Raw genomic sequence first — 19,562 nt, forward strand, 5'->3', positions numbered from 1 at the left:
ATGTCACTAATTATCAATGGAAAAGCTGAATTGGATGTTTAAGTCAATATTTTTATCTAAACCTAAAAAAATCAGGGCAGGAGATTCTGAGATCTTGCCTAGCTTAACTTAATCATGATTATAGGCTACTGTTGAATAATAGCATTAGTAGAAATAGACCAGAACAGTTGTAGCAATGAGTATGAAAAGCCCTTTGCTGCCCTATTGCCCATTGTTTCTTTCTTGGAAGGTAGAAAAAGAGGACTATTGATAGAGAAACAGACAAAAAAGCCTTTGGTAAAATATTTTGGAAGCAACATTGGGGAAAATAGATTTTATAGGTCCTAGTGTATGACTCCTGAAAGAAAGAGTTAAAAATATGAACTAGAATGGAGAACTTATGGCCTCCAGATGTTGCTAAAGCTTCACTGGCCAACCTGACTTTGATCAAGAAAAGTGGGAACCTGGAAAATCTCCAAATATTCTGGACTCCAATTTCTGGAAGCCCAAGTCAAGTTGGCCAATGAAGCTCTAGCAACATCTGGAGGCCATAAGTTCTCCACTGATTATCCTTTAAGCTATTGTCAATGAGTCATAAAATAAAAAAAATGATATGGGTCCATGAACATTCAACTATACTGCAAAAAAGACTATGTGTTGTACATGTTACGTAAAGTAATAAATGTCTAAGACTAAGCCTAGTTCTGTGATCAGGTGCATTATGAAATAAGAGTTATTCTTCTACTTGCTGGATTCAGTAAGATTCACTGAGCAAAAAAAGCAACTGTTAGATAGGAGAATAGTAACAGTTCTATTACTGAAAATAATTGTACTTTTAGGGCTCCATATATGCAGTATATTCAAGATGAAATTCAGGATCGACAAGTATTATATATGTTTTTAATATATAAACATGTATCCTGTTAGCTTGTACCACTCCAGAGTCTTCTAAAAATGGTGCAAAAACAGGTCTCTGGACAGATTGCTGAAGCCCAACAAAAATCCATATTCTGGAGAAGCAAGCTAATGGTGAGCAAACTGAGGAGAAGAATCAGAACAAAATCATTACTGAGTTCTTTTGACCAATGGAAGTAAGAATGTAGGATGAGAAGGTGGATTGTTTTAAAGAAGACAGTTGTAGGGAAGTGGGGAAATAGGATTGCAATCCACTGATGACAGGACAAAGGACAATGGGATTAAATAGCAGGAAAAAATATTTTTTATTGGTGGAAAACAGTGCTGTGTAAACTACCCACCCATAAAAAAAAGTAAGCATTGGAAGTCACTGGGAATGACTTTTCTCAATGCCTTTGAGTGATATTTGGAAAAGGATCTCAGATTTCACAGCTCTTATACAACCTTTCCTAGGATAAAGGACTAGAACCAACAGCCTTTTAGAACACGAGGCAACTGGACTTTCTTTTTACTCTTTGAAGAAGTTTCACTTCTCATTAGAGAACCTTCTTCGGCTCTGACTGGGTGGTGGGGAATGGAAGAAGCTTCTTGGATGAGAAGCAAAACATCTTCAAAGAGAAAAAAGAAAGTCAAGTTGTCTCGTGGAAAAGCACCCTTGGGACAACTGTGACCTGGATGACTGAGAATCTCCATAGACAGCCTTTTAGAACCCTTCATTTTTAAGTCTTCTGCTCCCAAAGCTGGAGGAAAGGCAGAAGCAGACAAACCTTAGTCAGTGTCTGAGGGAGGTGGACAGTTTAGAACTATGAAATATAAATAAACAAAAACAAATAAAAGCAGTTAAATTAGAGGTGCACTTTTGTAGCATCATCTTTTAGTTAGTAAATTGTTCCCTATTGCCGAGAGCCTTACTTTCTCTTTTTCCTAAAATTTATAACATCCTCTGTCCCAAGAGTTATTTTCCACTACGGGTCACATTTTGTGTACATATTGATTTTATGTATTATAGTTATTTTTACTACCTCAAAAGAGCTGAAGAAGGTTTTTAAAGTATATATACAGTATAATGTGCAGTTGACTAATTCAAATGGAAGCATAAGGAAAAAGAAAGCAAGGTGTTAAAAACCAGGTTAAACTGAGAACTTAAGATGCTACATTAAAGACCCAGCACTGCAAAGAGTTTTTAGAAATAGTATTTTGTAACTGGGATGCCACTACAGAAGCTTCTCTCCATTCATCTGGGGAATAGGATACCCACATTGCTCCTTTTAAAATTTTTGATGTGCACACATATTCCTTTGTCAGAAAAGACACAGTGTAGAAGCAGATTATGATCAGAATATCCAATGCACATAATTTACCCATTCAATTTTGATTTAGCGCTTTTTTTAAAAAAAAACAAACCTATTTTTAAGGAAATCTTCTCAAAACATTTGTAATCATCTAACCCAGAAATTCCCAATGTATGGTTACCAAAGCTATAGGCTATCTATGTCACAACCTTCTGGAATGTATCTCGGAAGGTCTAAAGTTTTGCATAATCAGAAGTCGCCGTGTGATAATAAATTACCATGTTATGGAGTACAGCTATATTTTTTCCTCTTATTAGCTTGGAAGGTTTGCAGATAATCTTTTACTTTTTATATGAAAGAATGTTAGAGTTGATTAAAGTCATAGACACACCATGTCTATGTTTAAGAGGTAGGGCCCAAATATTGATGGAAAATAGTGAGAATGGAGTGTTTGAATTTCACTATATGCATTGGATAGAATCCATAACATCACATGCATTCATTGTGGCTTCATCAAACAAATAACGCAGATGATCTAATCTACGCCGATTGCATCACGATGTGAATGAAATACAGTGCATTCTTTGCATAACCTACTCAGTGCTATCATGCATGATGTTAATCTTCTCTTTACTTCATCTACAAAGAAACTGCCATAGGTGTCTTCGTAGGCGCAAGCGCCTAAATATGCAGTATAAGGTTGTGACAGAAACTCTGCCCCTTACACAGTGGTGGGATTAAAATATGTGAACAACCGGTTCTCTGCGTGAATGCAGCTTCCGGAAGTCCATTCTGGGCCTGGGCAACAAAAAATTAGCTACCCGTTCTGCTGAAGTAGTGCGAACTGGCTGAATCCCACCACTGCCCTTGTGTACCAGTATGTGACATCATGACACAAGTATGAAACGGCAGGTCTTGCATTGCAACATTGCAATACACATTTCATCATCTGGGTTAGGAATAGGCCCCGTGAGCATGCCTTTACCTTTATTTTGGAAATGGACATAGAATATATCCTGAACCCAAATGTTCCAAGCAGGAACATTTTGTTACAGAATGCTCCCTTATTCATTTTTTATTCCCAGTCATCAATTAAATTCAAAGCAGCACGTACATGATCCAGAGAGATCAGTGGCTGAATTTGCTTAGTTGTAGCAGGATTATGATATCATGTACTCCCAAACCACACATCTTCAGGACATTTCTAAATCTCACCCACTTCTCTGCTATTCTTTTCCACTGGTTTCCCATCTATTTATGTTAACTGACGTAATAAATTTTGTAAGAGATTGTTCGTGAAACACCATCTTCTTTTATGTAAATGCCATGGAAAATTTTAAAGCTGCTGTTCCAGAGAGATCTTCAGCTTCCTTCCTTAATTTTAGGAAAACTGCTTTTTTTAGATTAGCGAGCAGATCTGGAATATTAAGGGCACAGCAAGACACCTTCTTAATTAATTGTCATGGAAAGAATTTTTATATTCACAAAATGGCTTCTGTGATGGGTGTGGCCAGTGATAAAACATCCATTTATGATGAGATTGCATATGTCTGCTTTTTAATTAAATAAATCTTTTAAAAATATTAAAACCTGGAAGGTGCTTTGGGGTGTATCTATAAGTCTAATGGTGTCCATGAATACCACACTGTATATCCCATCTTAACTAAGAATAGTTAGGAGATAATGATAACTACAGCACTGTGCAGTCAGGCATGAAGATTTCACTGGTTTTTCCTTTAAAATGTGATGACAACAAGATCCAGGCAGTTTTCAAATTACATGGCCATACTCTCTCTGTATGAGCTCTCTGGGCCAATCATGGCCAAACTATAAAGCAAGGAATCAATCTCTCTCTTCTATATATTATGAATTCAGATTTTTAAAAAATCTGAATTAAATTTTCTAGAATGTTTGTTTTGCACACCCTTGACTAGTGAATGACTAGCATTTTGCCCATATTAAATGATTGGTGCAAGGAGACAGAAGAAAGCAGTAGCCCAATTCCTTTTGTCTCTTGAATTACTTTTATAAAAGACCAGCTTTGTAAGTTGGTAGAATTACAAATTTTAGGTTTCTTTTAGGGGCAGCCTTAGCCATTATTGTTCCCGAGGTAACCTGCAAATGGGATTCAGTGATAAATACATATTAACCTGTCTGCTAAATGTGGTAGGTAGGACTTCTCATTCTGTTTAATAGCACAATGGTTACTTTTATGGTGTATGGACGGCAATCCTAACCTAAGAGTCACATTTATGATGTTGATTTATGCATCACATCAAGCTTGGTTTTTTTTCCAATATAGTGTGAAGTAGGAATGTAGTCATGTAACTTACTGTAGATTGCAGAACAGTAGATTTACAACTCAACCAAGTTTTTAAGGACTTAGAGCCGGGTTTACCAATCTTAACAGAATAACAAAGTTAGAAGGAATTTTGGATGTCTTCTAGTCCAACCCCTTGCTCAAGCAGAAGCTCTTATGCCACTTCAGACAAATGCTTGTCCAATCTTTTCTTCAAAACCCCCAGTGATGGAGTACCCACAATTTCTGAAGGCAAGCCATTCCACTGGTTAATTATTCTAACTGTCAGGAAATTTGTCCTTAGTTCTAGGTTGCTTCTCTCCTTGATTAGTTTTCATTCATTGCTTCTTGTTCTGCCTTCAGGTGCCTTGGAGAATAGGTTGACTCCCCCTTCTTGGTGGCAGCCCCTCAAATATTGGAACACTGCTACCCTGTCATCCCTAATTCTTCTTTTCATTAAACTAGACATACCCAACTCCTGCAACCGTTCTTCATATGTTTTAGCCTCCAGTCCCCTAATCATCTTTATTGCTCTTCTCTGCACTCTTTTTAGGATCTCAACATCTTTTTATATCATGGCCACCAAAACTGGATGCAATATTCCAAATGTGGTCTTGCCAAGGCATTATAAAGTTGTACTAATATTTCACGTGATTTTGATTCTAAAATTTCCAAGGTTAGGAAACCCTGACTTAGAGTGAAGTGCTTAGGATCTTGACTGCTTTGCTAGCCTCTTTTTGCCCTGCCACAATTTAAGATTGTGTTGGTAAAATAGGATTCAAACCGGATAATGTAGCAAATTAGTATCTATGAAAAAAGTTGGTGAGGTGAACAGAAAGCTTTTAGCAAAATTCTTTCCTTGTTGCCGCAAGTTCTAGCTCTGCTCTTAGCAACTGGGAAGAAACAGAAAGCTATCTTCCTTGACATGAAAGTGATACCCACATTTTTTCTCAGGGGACATTCTAACAAAACACTCATAGGCTGTGTCTACCGGAGAGTGAAGTTAAAGGCTTTGACCAAATCTGGCTGGCTTGCTCGTTGGAGAATGGAAAGGTCTCTGTGAAAATGAGTTGCTAAATAAAAATCTTGGATCAGAAACATCTTAATGATGATTTTTTTAAAAAAAAAATGTTGAGGTAACAATAAACAAAGGAAATATGCATGAATAAAGTGTTCTGAAAAGGCAGGCAACAAGTCTTTAAAGGCTATAAATACCACCTAAGCTAGGTCACTATTATTAGCAAAGGTTGAACAAAAGAAGACATCCAGAAATAGATACGGTGGCCTGAGTAAGGGATAGCATGAAATGTCTTGTTTAACCTTACGCAGATATTGTTGCCATAGCATAGGAAATGGTTTTAGCTGGCTCATGAATTCTGTGGGGTTGAAGGATGTTTCCATGTTGTCCGTTTGCCAAGGAAATTCCTTAACAGGCCTGTTTGCCTAACAGAGGAAATATCAGCCTCCGGGAGTTTCATTGGATGAGATGGCAACATCCATCTTCATTCTGTGGCTGCCGCATTGTTGATTTGCTGGCTTGGAAGGGTCTCCTAAAATTTATAGGGATATTTCACCCTGAAGTTGTACTTTTTGAATGCCAACTGTTAGTTGGTTTAAATAGTAGAAGAGATTGATTCAAAAATCATAATATAATGTAGCAAAAAGCTCCTTCCAACTTGGTCTTGTCAGATTCCTGTGTAATTCTCACATGTTGTGTCACAATAACACAACATCTATAGCCACTTTGCTGTTGTCTTCAAAATGCATTATGTGATACGGTAAAGAAGGGTGAAGTTATACAGGTAGTCCTCGACTTAAGATCACAATTGAGCCCAGAACTTATGTTGCTAAGTGAGAAATTTGTTAAAGTGCATTTTGCTCCATTTTACAACTTTTCTTGCCACATTTGTTAAGTGAATCACTGCTGTTGTTAAATTAGCAACACGGCTGTTAAGTAAATCTGGCTTCCCCATTGACTTTGCTTGTCAGAAGGTTGCAAAAGGTGAACGTGTGACCCCGGGAGACTGTAACCGTCATAAATATGAACCAGTTGCCAAGCATCTGAATGTAAATCTCGTGGCCTTGGAGATGTTGTAACAATCATAAGTGTGAAAAATGGTCATAAGTCACCTTTTTCAGTGTCATTGAACAGTCACTAAATGTACTGTTGTAAGTCGAGACTGCGAGTCTCCATCGCATCTTGAGCTTTTCTTACAATTTTTGCCACTGTAAAAATTAGGTGGCATGATAAACCAATGTAAAATAAGATTTATGCTATATTTGTATCCAAATTCCTTCAAGGATGGCTGGCACAAGGAGCTGTTTCTCCCCCCCCCCCATACCTCCACTAGAAGCAATCTTCCAGTAGGCAAACATGCTTAATATAACCCCAGCTCTTAGTCTTTGAGAAAGATACAGAACATCCCAGCACGCTGATAAAGCTTTCCTGTGTTCCAATAATAAAGCCTGTCGCTTTTGTAGCAGCAGTTTCCAGTTCCTTTGTAGCTGGACAACTTGTGAAGACAAAGTCACTCCTCAGTAACCAACCTGCAGTATCAGTGAGGGAGCCGGGAAACAGATGTTCACCAGGCTATACAATTTGTTGTCACTGTCAATATTACATGGCCCTGTTCCCAACGGAAATTGTTTGTGGATGGAAAAGAATGTGAGGGTGGGGGCACGGGGAGGGGGGGAGAATCATATCACAAAGGGGTTTATATTTCTTTCTCTCTGGGTGCAGAGCCCATTCTGAAGAAGCAATTGTGACCCTGGAGCGGCCTTAGCAATCATAACGAAGTGCATCGGCAACTTAGATTTGATTAGCATATAATAAACACTTTGCCAAGTGTACCTGTGTGTTTGTTTTTAGAGCTTTCTCTGCTCCCAGAATTCTTAGGAAACCAAATAATCCAAATTTCAATTTTCTTTATTCTAGTTGATTTTAGTTGGGGGAGGCGTGGACATACGGTAAATTTAACCACAGGGGACGATTTAGCAAGCCCACAGAGGCATATCATTTAAAAGCAGGAAGGCTTTAAAAAAAAAAAAGATTGCGATCTAAATGTTGGCTATGGTAAAAATAATCTATCTTGTTCAGTCTCAATGGAATGAAACGTTTGTATTGAGAAATCCAAATACATACCGTTTTTATGTTCTTTCGAAGCTTTTTTTTTTAAAAAAAAATCCTCCAGATCATGTCACTTTCAGAAACTCATTGTTGTATTTCACTCTGGAGAAAATGCAGAAAACGTTCTCAAAATCTGGCATAATTTCCCCCAGCCATAAGTATTTATGTTTAAAAGATATACAGTATAATTTACAATATAAATATTAGGTATAGTTTTTATTTCATTGGGAGAACCGAGTTATAATTCCCATTATATATGATTCAGTTTATACAACAGAGTATATAAACTTTATTTTTTAAAAAAATGATTTAAAATGCTAATCAGCTGATAAAAGATAAATGCCAAGCAATCGCAACACTCACTCTGATATAAAAGTAGTCCTCAACTTATGACCACAATTGAGCCCAACATTGCTGTTGCTAAGTGGGAAATTTGTTAAGTGAGTTTTGCCCCATTTTACGATGTTTCTTACCACATTTATTAAGTGAATCATTTTAAAGATTGATTTTAAAGATTAAAGAGAAAGAAGACTCAGTGTACTTTAGAACATGGGATAATTTCTATCAATGGCTAGAAAAACGAGTTCGAGAGAAAGGAATGTGATATGTAATTTTGAATATATATTAGCAAGAAGAAGGCTATTGAGTGATGAATTAACATATTGTTTATGATAATTAACTATATCTACTATTGTTAGTTAAATACATGTACCCAAACATTACGCTTTTTGCTAAATATTGAAAATGTTACTTGAAAAAACTCCAATCCCAACCCTAACCCTAACTCTAACCCAAATGCCAAGCATCTGAATTTTAATCATATGACCATGGGGACATTGCAATGGTCATAAGTGTGAAAAATGGTCATAAGTCACTTTTTTCAGCGCCATTGTAACTTTCAACGGTCACTAATTAAACTGCTGTAAGTCGAGGACTACCCGTACACAATAGATATTTTGATCTAACATTCATCTGTCGTTACAAAGCTCAGATATGGGTAGAAACTTACAACGCCAGGAAAATAAGAATTTACTATTTTCTTTTATTAAAAGGGCATTTATGTTTATTGGCTTCATGGAAGCATTCTAAGCCAGATATATTAATGTATATCATTTAGTAATGTTTGCTACAGAATACAAGAAATGCTTTTTGTCGGAAGAAAGTGAACTTCAGAGTATATTATATATTTATCTGCCACATCATCCTTTTCAAAGATTGTTCAGGTTTCCAGAAATCTTCATAATGATGGACATAATCTCAGAGTGCATTGTTGACAGTAAACGATGGTTTCATTAAATGATTTCCGTTAGATGGGCAGCTTCCCTCCTTCACTTTCTATTTTCATTTGTAGCAAGAACAGAATAAATAAACACACGACTTGGATAATGGAAAGCATAGATCTGAAAGGATATCTGTTTGCAGTGGGTGAATGTTGCCTAACGCAGTTATTAATCTGGTTTATTTTAAATCAGGCTTTGCAAATCAACATTGGAGTCTTGGAGAATGTGGCTTCTTTTCTCCTCTCATTGATAAGTCAAAAATTTTCTTTCTCCTTCTCCTTCTCCTTCCTCCTTCTGTATTACACATGTACTGACACAAGCAATGACTAACACAAACCTAGACCGTTAACCATCATTTGAAAATTCACTTTAAACCTTAGCTTCAGCAAACTTAGATATCATGTCCAGACATGATTGTTAACTTCCTGGAGGAAATGGCAAAATAATGTTTTTGTGGTAAATGGGAGAGCAAGGGAAATGATTTTTCAAACTGGCGAAATCAAAACAAGCTTCTGATCATCTTGGATATGGAATATGTCGACAATCATATTCTTCCAGAACTATAACAGCCTTGGCATATGATAATACAGCGTCAGGTGACCCTGTGTGTGATTGCCATTCTCAGCAACTTTTGGAACAGTATTTAATTTCAATTTTTTTAAAATGTTTTTATTAATTTATTAAATGTATTGGTCTGCCCACTCCAATAGACTCCTTAAGAGTAACTTAGATTTTAAGCTGGAGACAACCTTAGCTCCCACTGTTATTGTACTTTTATTTCTACTCTAATTGAACAAATAATATAATGAGAAATAGTATAAAGCATACCAGTCAGGTTTCTTGGGTCATGCAAATAGCAAAAATAAATAAATAAAAATAAAAATCTAATGTAGGTATATGTACATCTTTCTTTTAAATTTCAGCTGGCTATTTAATCATGCCATACCTCCCATCACTATTTTACTGATAATCTTGTTCTTAAAAAGGATTTTTGGCAAGGTATTATTATTGTTGTTGTAGTTGCGGTTGTTGTTGTTGTTGTTGTTGTTGTTATTATACAATTTTCTATGCTGCTGAATCTTTGAGAATCATGACAAAGTATGATGGCATGTTAAAGATAGAATAAGGAGAGCCAATTTGGTCTAGTGGTTAAGGTAGGATCCAGGAGACTGTGACTTCCAGTCATGTCTTTGGTATGAAAGCTGGATGGATGATTTTGGGCCAGTAATTCTCTCTCGGACAAGCCAGTCAATTAATTCCTGTCACAACCAGTGAATCAACACTCATTCGATCCCCTCAAAATGGACCCTGAATTTGTGGAAAAATATTATGATTAAAAAAAAATTAAAGATAGAATAATAATTTAGAATAAGATGTAACACAACACAGAGACAGAAGGGGGAAAAAATAGTTATCAGCCAATCACTTCTCAGCTTTTTGGCTAAGATCAAGTGTAATTTATCAACCTGATAATGAGTGAACAATCACGTCATAACGGCAAAAATGACCCACTAATGTCCCTCTGGAAAAGTTTCAGTTGTAAAGGCTTCCACAATGCTACCACTAAGTCAAGAGCACTCTATAGAGAAGGAGTAAATGTTAATTAGAACAAGATTTATGTAAGAGGAAGGAATGTATGAATTTGGGCATATGAGCATATTTTGATTGCAATGGTTCCTCAATTTAAGCTAAAACTAGGCAAAAAAATCCTGAATTGTGTTAATTCCCAAGAAAGTGGGATGGAAAAAGATTTGAACTACAGCCTTGTGAATAAGGAAAGTACATTCTTTCGATTCTTTCCTTTTCCTTTTCCTTTTTAAAGTCATTTTTCTCACAGGAGAGTTAATTCTAATGGAACCCACAACAGAAGAAAACAACAAGAGGGCAGGACTACAAATTAATTTTCTCTCCCAAATCCCCAGTTTACTACATCAGTCCAACCTCTGCTGCACTTTATGTTTTCTTCCTGTCTGATAACATAGCTTTGACGCTTAGGAATACTTTCATAACATATAAATTTTGCTGTTCAGGTTTTGAGATCAGTCTTCTTCAGCATTGAGGAAGGTTTAGACCATGGGTGTTGTTGTGATTCCTCACCAGCCAGTGGATCTGGCAGCTGAGTCTGAGAAATCAGATAAGAAAGAGGGGCCTGGAGTGACATTAGAGTCAGAGGAAGGCTCTGATGAGCTCCAAGACTTACAGTTGGACGAGGAGCCTGGCCCCTCTACTCACGCTCAGGCTGAGACACAGCTGTGCTGGGAGCCTGAGTTGGACAGTGATGAAGAACAGCTGGGAAAAATCCCAGATGCACAAATGCGCAGGCAAGAGAAGCGAGTAGGACAGAGGAATGCAATGGTGTAGCTCCAAAGGCAAAGGAGAAGGCATTAGGAAGCCATGCCTTGGCTGAATTATAAAAGGGAAGGTGTGGGAGGTGCTAGTTGCTGAAGGAAACCATTCCTGTTGAGGATTGAATTTCTGTGGACTGTGTTTGTTTGCCTTGGACATTGAATCAGGTCTGTGAGAATAAAAGGGGTTGGTTTTTTCTTGCGGTTCCTGCCTGTTTCTTGGAAGAGGGGTTTCTCCTTGTGAGCATAACAAGGACTCAGGTAGGCTGGGACAGAACAGGTGTCAAACTCGCTGCATCACGTGACATGTTGTGACATATTGTGACTTTTTCCCCCTTGCTGGAGCTGGGGTGGGCGCGGATTATGTGAGGCATCCAGCCCGCGGGCCAGCAGTTTGACACCTCTGGTTTAGACTAAACCTTCCATTAGCCCAGTGGTTCTCAGCCTGTGGTCCATGCAAGAAATGTTATGATTTAAGTCTTGGGGGTCCATGGCCATGGTCTGTGGTCACAAAAGGTATTTAAAGGGGGTCTGTGGTGAAGAAAAGGGTGAGAACCACTGCCATAGATCAATGTTTCACACTTTAAGATGCATAGACCTTTTCTGGTGAATTCTCAGAGTGAAAGTCCATGAATCTTAGACATGTCAAAGTTGAGCAACATTGCCATAAACCAGCAGATACTGAAAAGAGGTGATGGCCACAACCATCTCAAAGGTTCTATTTAGCTCAATGCTATGCTAGATGCGTTAAGCTTCAGTGTGAGTTTTTAAAACTCAGCCATTTTATCTCTATCACTTTTTAGAGAAAGAATGAAGTCCCATCATTGCTGTGGAGAGACACATCTTCAGAAATTGGCCTATAATATTTCACTTTAGGCACATTTTCTAGAATATAATAAATAATAATTTTATGCAGAAATAAGGACAATCCAGAAATGGGCCACATCAGTGCATCATAGATACGCTATTGTTAAGATCCACAGCAAAAGATCCATCGGGCAGTTGCGGAAGGGTTGATTAAGTATTTTATTAAATTACTATGTCAATCAAGATTCTCCATCATTCAGGTACAGTTATCCAGAAGTTGAGTCATAGCAACTAAACTTCTTGTCTTTTTCTTTTCTTTTTTTTAATTGAAAATGTTTCGCTGCTTATCCAAGTAGCTTCTTCAATCTGAGCAAGTTGGTAGAGGGACCCCATTAGTGTCCTGCAGGATAAATGTCTATGTCTATGGAGATTCTCAGTCATCCAAGTCATGGCTGTCCCAAAGGTGCTTTTGTTTCAAAAGGCAACTGGACTTTGATTTTCCCTGAAGATGTTTCGCTTCTCATCCAAGAAGCTTCTTCAGTTCCGACTTCTTCACTCAGAACTGGAAAAGCTTCTTGATGAGAAGCGAAACGTCTTCAAGGAAAAATCAAAATCCAGTTGCCTTTTGAAACAAAAGCACTTTTGGGACAGCCATGACTTGGATGACTGAGAATCTCCATAGACATAGACATTTATTCTGCAGGACATTAATGGGGTCCCTCTACCAACTTGCTCAGATTGAAGAAGCTACTTGGATAAGCAGCGAAACTACTATCTACCAGGATAGATAGTAGTTTCATTTCAGATTAGGTGAGAAATGAAATCACTCTGGAGCACTTACCTGGGATCCCTCTAGTCAACTTCCTCAGACTGAAGAAGTAAATTATTAATTTACTTTTCAAACATTAAGGAATCCAGCTTACTGTCAACTATATTATGGTGTTTTTGAAAACTGAAACTGTCTGTAAGTGGATTCTGAACAGTAGTACCAATAGACTAGGCTTTTGTGTCATTGAAGGTGGCTATTGGGCAAAAGTGAAAAGGGTCGTAGATGCATCTCTCAATTTTTCTTTTTTCTTTTTCTTTTTAAAAAGCAGAAGTACAATCCTACTCCACCTCTAGTTTTCTGCTCCTCTAAAACCAGAGAATGCAAAATGACAGTCACAAATATAGATATTCTTGCCCACACTCCATGTTTTAAAGTTGAGAGAAGAAAACATTCCTGCGCTGTTACCTAGCGTGGAAAAATGAGAGGAAATGAAAGAGCAAAAAGAGAAAGGTGGGTAAAGGCGGAAAGAAAGCAAAGGAAAGACAGAGTCAGGAAAACCTATAGTAATTGTGTGATAATTTAATTTAATTAATTTATACAATTTAGATCCTGTCCAGCTCTCAACCACCTTTGGGTGCTATATAAACGGTAAAAGTTTCCCCTGTCCAGTTGTGAATGACTATAGGGGGCGGTACTCATCTCCGTTTCTTAGCCAAGAGAGCCAGCATTGTCCAAAGACATTGGTGGTCATATGGCCAGCAGAACTATACATCGAGATGCAGAGAAGATTGTTACCTTCCCACTGAAGTGGTACCTATTTATCTACTTGCATTTGTGTACAATTAAAAAATAATACGCTATGAAAATAATAAATTAATGCAAAAACTGATGCTAAATGTGACTACCCACAGAAGAGACTGGACAACCATTTATCTGAAATGCTATAGGGTTTCCAACTTGAGCGGTTGGTGGGGGGGGTTGGACTAGAAGATCTCCAAGGTCCCTTCCAACTCTGTTATTCTGTTAATAATTCTGCAGGGACCCCAACCCTTTAATCCAAGGCCTGGGAGAACAATTAGATCTTTCTGGCTTTTCGAAATGCTGTCAGGTTAGGAGCCACATGGCTATCAGGGAGATCCTTATTTCAAAGGATAGGCATTACAACAGAGAAGGCATGTATCCTGGGTACCAATAGATAATATTGCTTAATTGAAGGGATCTGGAGTATGGCTGCCCTATTGGACTGAATTGGTTGGCTGCTACCACAGGAGACAGCAAGTCCTTCAAGTATCCTGGTCTTATGTCATATATAGCATTATAGGTCACAACCAGCATCTGGAAACATTCCAGGAGTTAGTGCAGCTTGCAAAGCTGAAGTATTACACAGGCACACCAAGGCATGCCCATCACTGCCGGTGCCACTGTTTTTGGACTAATTGAAGCTTCCAAGTGGTTAAGCTATGAGGTGACCAGGATATGACTGATTATGATACTGGGAAATGGAAAACTCAACAACATGTATGAATCTCCCCCAGACAACCTTTTGGTGGCGGTCCATTAACCCTGGGTTTTTGAGGCAGGTGGATGACTCCATTAGGAGAATAAATGTGGTGGCCCAAAATAGCAATAGGACCAAGTTTACCTTTTTTTGAAGTTAAATGAATTGATGTAAATCATCATCTAAAGTGTCTATCACTACAGCCATTAGACAAATCCTCTGTCATTTAAGATTCTATGAATTCATTCCAGAATCAAGGACCAACACTGTCCTAATACTTTTTTTCTGGATGAGGCCTTATGTCAATGAAGAAAGGAGGCGGTTGGTCTCTTTGGTTTAACTCAGGCATGTCAAACTCGTGATGTCACGTGACGTTGCGCAACATATTGGGCCGGTTTTGCCATTGCTGGCAATAACATTCAACACTGAAAGTACTTTTATCGACAGAATTAGGTCTGTTAGAAAGTGTCACTTTTTGTTATCTGCCAGTTTGTACATCACTTACACCTAAAATGAGTTTTTGTCTTCTTTTTAACCGTAGACCTGTAGACCTGCAAAATTTAGGGTAGCACGATCGGCAAAATAAAATTGTAATATGAGCAACAGTAATAGGTAAATCTGCCTTATTAAACAAGATGTAGATAACTGAGAAGTCTTCTATCACATTAATATTTATCTTTTTAAAAAATCTGAAAGAGACAATTTAGAAAGACATAAAGGAACATTCTTATAATTGGCATCTTCCTTAAATACATTCTTCTAATTTCTGGAACTACTGTTTGTTCCATTAGAGAAAATGTGTCAGTGCAATTCAGCACACATTTCCTAACATTTTATATTGTGAAAAAGCAAATTAAAAAAAGAATCATACAGTGTTTGCAATGCCACAGTCCCATCTCCAACTGGTGATGCACCGTTTAAAAGAAAAAAAAATGGGCATTTTATTTCTCTGATATCTAAACTAACTAGACTTTCACTATTTAAAGAACTTGAGTCTCTGAGCAGGAACTGTGATAACATTTACATTTAGAATGTAAATTTTATCATCACCATATCTGGGATCATAATGGCAGATAATAATTTATGAAAAAGGAAAAAAAATAAATGTCCATACCAGACAAGCCGTTAAAGTCACAGCAGGGGTAAAGGAAGGTTATATAAGAACTTTCCTTTCAACTGCATCCAGCAGAGAAATTCTTCAATGTATATAACAGCTGGGAAATTTTATATATTGTACAACGTGAATTGTTGAATTGAAAGTAGAAATTAATTTTGATTGAGCCTTGTTCCTTTCTGGATGACCATTTCCTGAAAATCAGGGCCATAAGTTTACCTGGCATACATGTATAAAACAGCATTTTGTCTTTCGGTAGCATGACTAAAGTTTCTGTTGCCTGCAAATCCCTTTGTAAAATATTCCTTGAAATGCATTTAACTTAATCTTAAGAATGCATGTGTGTGTGTGTTTGTGTGTGTACATACATACACACATACACACACACACATACACAAAAACTCTTGACAGGTTTATGAGAACATTTTGAAAATAATATCATACTGTTTCATAATTCGTAATATTTCATAATTATGGTTATCTTGTCATTTGCCAAGATAGAAAGACATATAACCAGAGGGGATATGTACATCAATTTCCCAGTTCTCTATATATGATTTTAAAATTACATATTAATGTAGCACTGATGATGTTAACCTAGTTGGGTAATAAAACTTCTGCAAAAAAACATCCCAGCTCAGAGATCACCATGGATCCCATATTTTATACTTGAATCACCATTAAAAAAAAAAGCTAATGGTTGTAAGGATGGGAAACTATGCACTGTGAATTTATTAATTAATTAACTCTTTCCTTCTTCATCAGACTAGCTGCATCATATTCGTAACAGAAGATAAGACCATTCTGCAACCGTAATTTTAATTTTAAAATTAAAAGCCAGAGTCACCCATTTTTTCTTTTCCTAAGCATACTGATGAAGTGTATGACTAATCAGAATTCAAATGATTTTAGAATGATTTCCTTAATGCAGACATGTCAAACACAAGGCCCAGGGGCCAGATGTGGCCTGTGACGTGATTTCATGTGGCCTGCGATGCCATCCTGGAAACAGTGAGGGAATGGCCCCTGCTGCCTTGGCCCTGGCCCAGGTCAGCCGGCACCACAATTTTGTGGTGGCCATCTAAGCTGAAACACATTCAGTCTTAGCTCCACAAGGCTGTCTAGAAACAGTGAGGAACCAGCCCCTGCTGTGTCGGCCCTGCCCCCTGGGTGCATGCTGGGGAGGTGTCACCCTTTGTGAGGAATGAAGAAATACACCATCGCCTGGAAGTGGCCAGCAAATGGCCATCGCCTACTTCACATATCCGGCTTGATGGGCTCTGCCCTGGTCCCACCCCTTTCTGCCAGAGACCCACAGATCTGTCCCACTCCTGCCCAGGCCCTCATTGGCACCCTTGATGTGAACGATGTAGAGCTGGCCACGCCCACCCAGTAGGCCACACCCACTCCAGCCACACCCAGCCAGTAGGCCGCGCCCACCCTGGCCACACCTACCCAGCCCCCCGAGGACATCTGAAATGCTGATGTGGCCCTCAATGAAATTGAGTTTGACACCCCTGTCTTAATGGCTCCTATACCACCACACTATAGATAGACTTACTACTTTTCACAGAACACAGAAAAAGGGAGGGAATCTGGTTCACAGCACATTTTGCATATCTGTACCTGTCCATGTGTTTATTCTGAATATTTGCATATATATATATGTACATACGGTATCCGTATGTGTGTTGTTGTTATCAGCTTGAATCAATCCACTGCAAGATGAAGCCCACTTCACTGAAAATGATGGATTATCTAACACATTAGTCCATAGAAGGTTGTTATTTCTATCTCCCTGTTCAGGGCTAACAGAGTGAGTGGTCTAAAATCATCCAACTAACTTCTGTGCCTAAAGAAGGAACAGAACCAGGGTTTCCCCTGTCCTAATCAGGCACCTTAGGATTACACTATACTATCTTGTCTGTCACGTAGGGTGTGTGTGTAAGTGTGTTCTGTGAGAGTTGTCCCTTCTCTCTACCTCTTGGAGCAATTACGGTGGCACTACCTTTTCAAACCATCATCAGGCTTAGTTTTGTCTGATTACAATCTCTCCCTCCTGGTCTCTAGGAATACAAATCTCCAAATGATGAGAAACACCTTGAGAAACAGAGGTACATCTAGCACATATTCATAGAACCGTGTACTTCAGTTTATGACCGGTTGCTTAGCCACAGTTCAAACTGAAGACAGACCTCCCTGGAGTATTTACAACTGGTTCCAATGGCTGTGTCCCAACATGGTCATTTGAATTGGCCAAAGTTACAGCCATTCACAATGTCTGGTGGTTATGTGACCACGTTTTATGATGTTATGACAAAAAGTCATAAAATTGGATAGGTCATGTGGGTGACCTGTTTTACAACCATCAAAACTCACTACTCTGATGAGCAGCCCCTATTGTGGTCATAAGTCAAAGACTACCTGCATATGCATTGACTCGTAACACCAACATGCTCTTTCCTTCTGACTCTTATATTCAGTGTAGCAAAAGCTGCTGGCTGTATTTCAGATACCTCTATGTTAGAAATATAAGCAGGTCCATTACACTGAGATTTAATATTGTAGGAAGCCTGAATGATCCAGGCTGCTTCATAGAGGCTATTAGCAACAGCAGTAGGCGGCAGTAGGTTATTGCTGTACAAAACACACACACACACACACACACACACACACACACGGAGCTGACTAAGAGCCCTCTATAATGCTGTTTATTTCTATAGGCATATGTATGTCCTTCAGGTAATTATCTTCATTGTAAGAATGTGAAGATGTTAAAATGTATTGAAAAAAAGATTTCCATTTGTGAATTATTGCAGGGATATCAGACTGAATTGGGGGGGGAGGGGGAAAATCACCCTAAATACTTGAACAAGTCATTTTTCTCCCTCTCTAAATAGAAAAATATCTGCAGTTAAGGGCACTTTTGCTTCCCTTATCAAGGGAGGGAAGGGGAGTTTTCAGAAAAGGGGACAATTCATATATTGTTTAATACCACTTTGCAAGCTGCCCCCCCTCCTCCCGAAGTTAGCTGTGGCGCTCCGTGTCTCCTTTTTTGATCTCTGACCATATTTTTCTCTGTTATGTCATAGAGGTCACCTGGCTCATGTGTGACAAACTGCCTGCATAAGTCACAGTGCCAGTGGCAGAGATTTGTAACCATGTCCCTGGTCCATTGCCTTTGAATTATTTCGCAGGCCCTTTGCTTTACATTTGCACTCTGTCGGAAGATGAACAAGGGAAGGGAGTAAAACCAAGGGCAGGGTCTCCTCCTGAAGGACAAGGGGAAACAGGTGGAAGGTTAATGGCCGTAGAGCGTATCCACAAGCCTCTCGGGCTTGATATATGGGCCACGGGCCTAAAACAGGCATTGGCTTTCAAAGATATATTATTTCATTTGAGGAGAGACATTCTGGAGATCCTGCATTTGTCTGCTGATAGATGATACTCTGTCCACAATTGGTTATGGCGTGTGAGTTTTCCTTGGGCCAGCTCCCGTACATAAAAAATTTTCGCTGAGCTCTTCAACCTTTCACATGCCTTAAGGATGGGACGTGTGTGCGGGTTCTTCTGGCAGGCTGTAGGCTGGATTTTTGTCGATGCTATTTTAGTCATTCCTTTTGAAACACCAAGGCAAGTTTGTGTGAGGGGGGAGGGGGGGCATGAAAGGCCCTTCTGTTCATTCATACATAACTTGATAAGGGGTGGCCTTGCAAAAGCAAAACAGAAACAATGTTAGGAATCAATTGTGCCTGCGTCTCCCTGTGCTGGGAAGAAGGAATCTTTAATGAAAGGCTTTATAAAGCCCATTGCGTGCATCAAAATGCTTGGAAAAAAACATTTTAGATTTCCAAGAATAAGCCAGCCTTCTGTATTTTTGACAATTGCTGTGGCTTCTGTGTGAGATCTTAGTTCCTTGTTTTTCAGCATGACTGAACAAATAATCCTGATCCAGAAATTAGTTAATAGGAAGTATCATTTCTTTTTTTTTCCTTTTTAAAAAGCTTATTAAAACTTACATGTTTGGAAACAAATCTCACTGATGCTAATACATCTTAGCACTCTGATAATGCTAAGCAGTCTGGTTCTTTCTTCCCTTTGTAATATTAAGCAATAACTCCCTGCATAACCTCTTTA

The 19,562-nt window shown here is 38.5% G+C and overlaps 1 protein-coding gene across 3 annotated transcripts in view; it reads left to right on the top strand.

Moving 5' to 3' along the window:
• The window catches only part of NR5A2 (nuclear receptor subfamily 5 group A member 2), a 119,042-nt gene that overhangs the window by 26,611 nt on the left and 72,869 nt on the right, over positions 1-19,562 (top strand). The window lies entirely within an intron of this gene.

Source organism: Crotalus tigris, unplaced genomic scaffold, assembly GCF_016545835.1.
Source record: "Crotalus tigris isolate CLP2741 ecotype Arizona unplaced genomic scaffold, ASM1654583v1 scf7180000024401.5802323, whole genome shotgun sequence".
Lineage (NCBI taxonomy): Eukaryota > Metazoa > Chordata > Lepidosauria > Squamata > Viperidae > Crotalus > Crotalus tigris.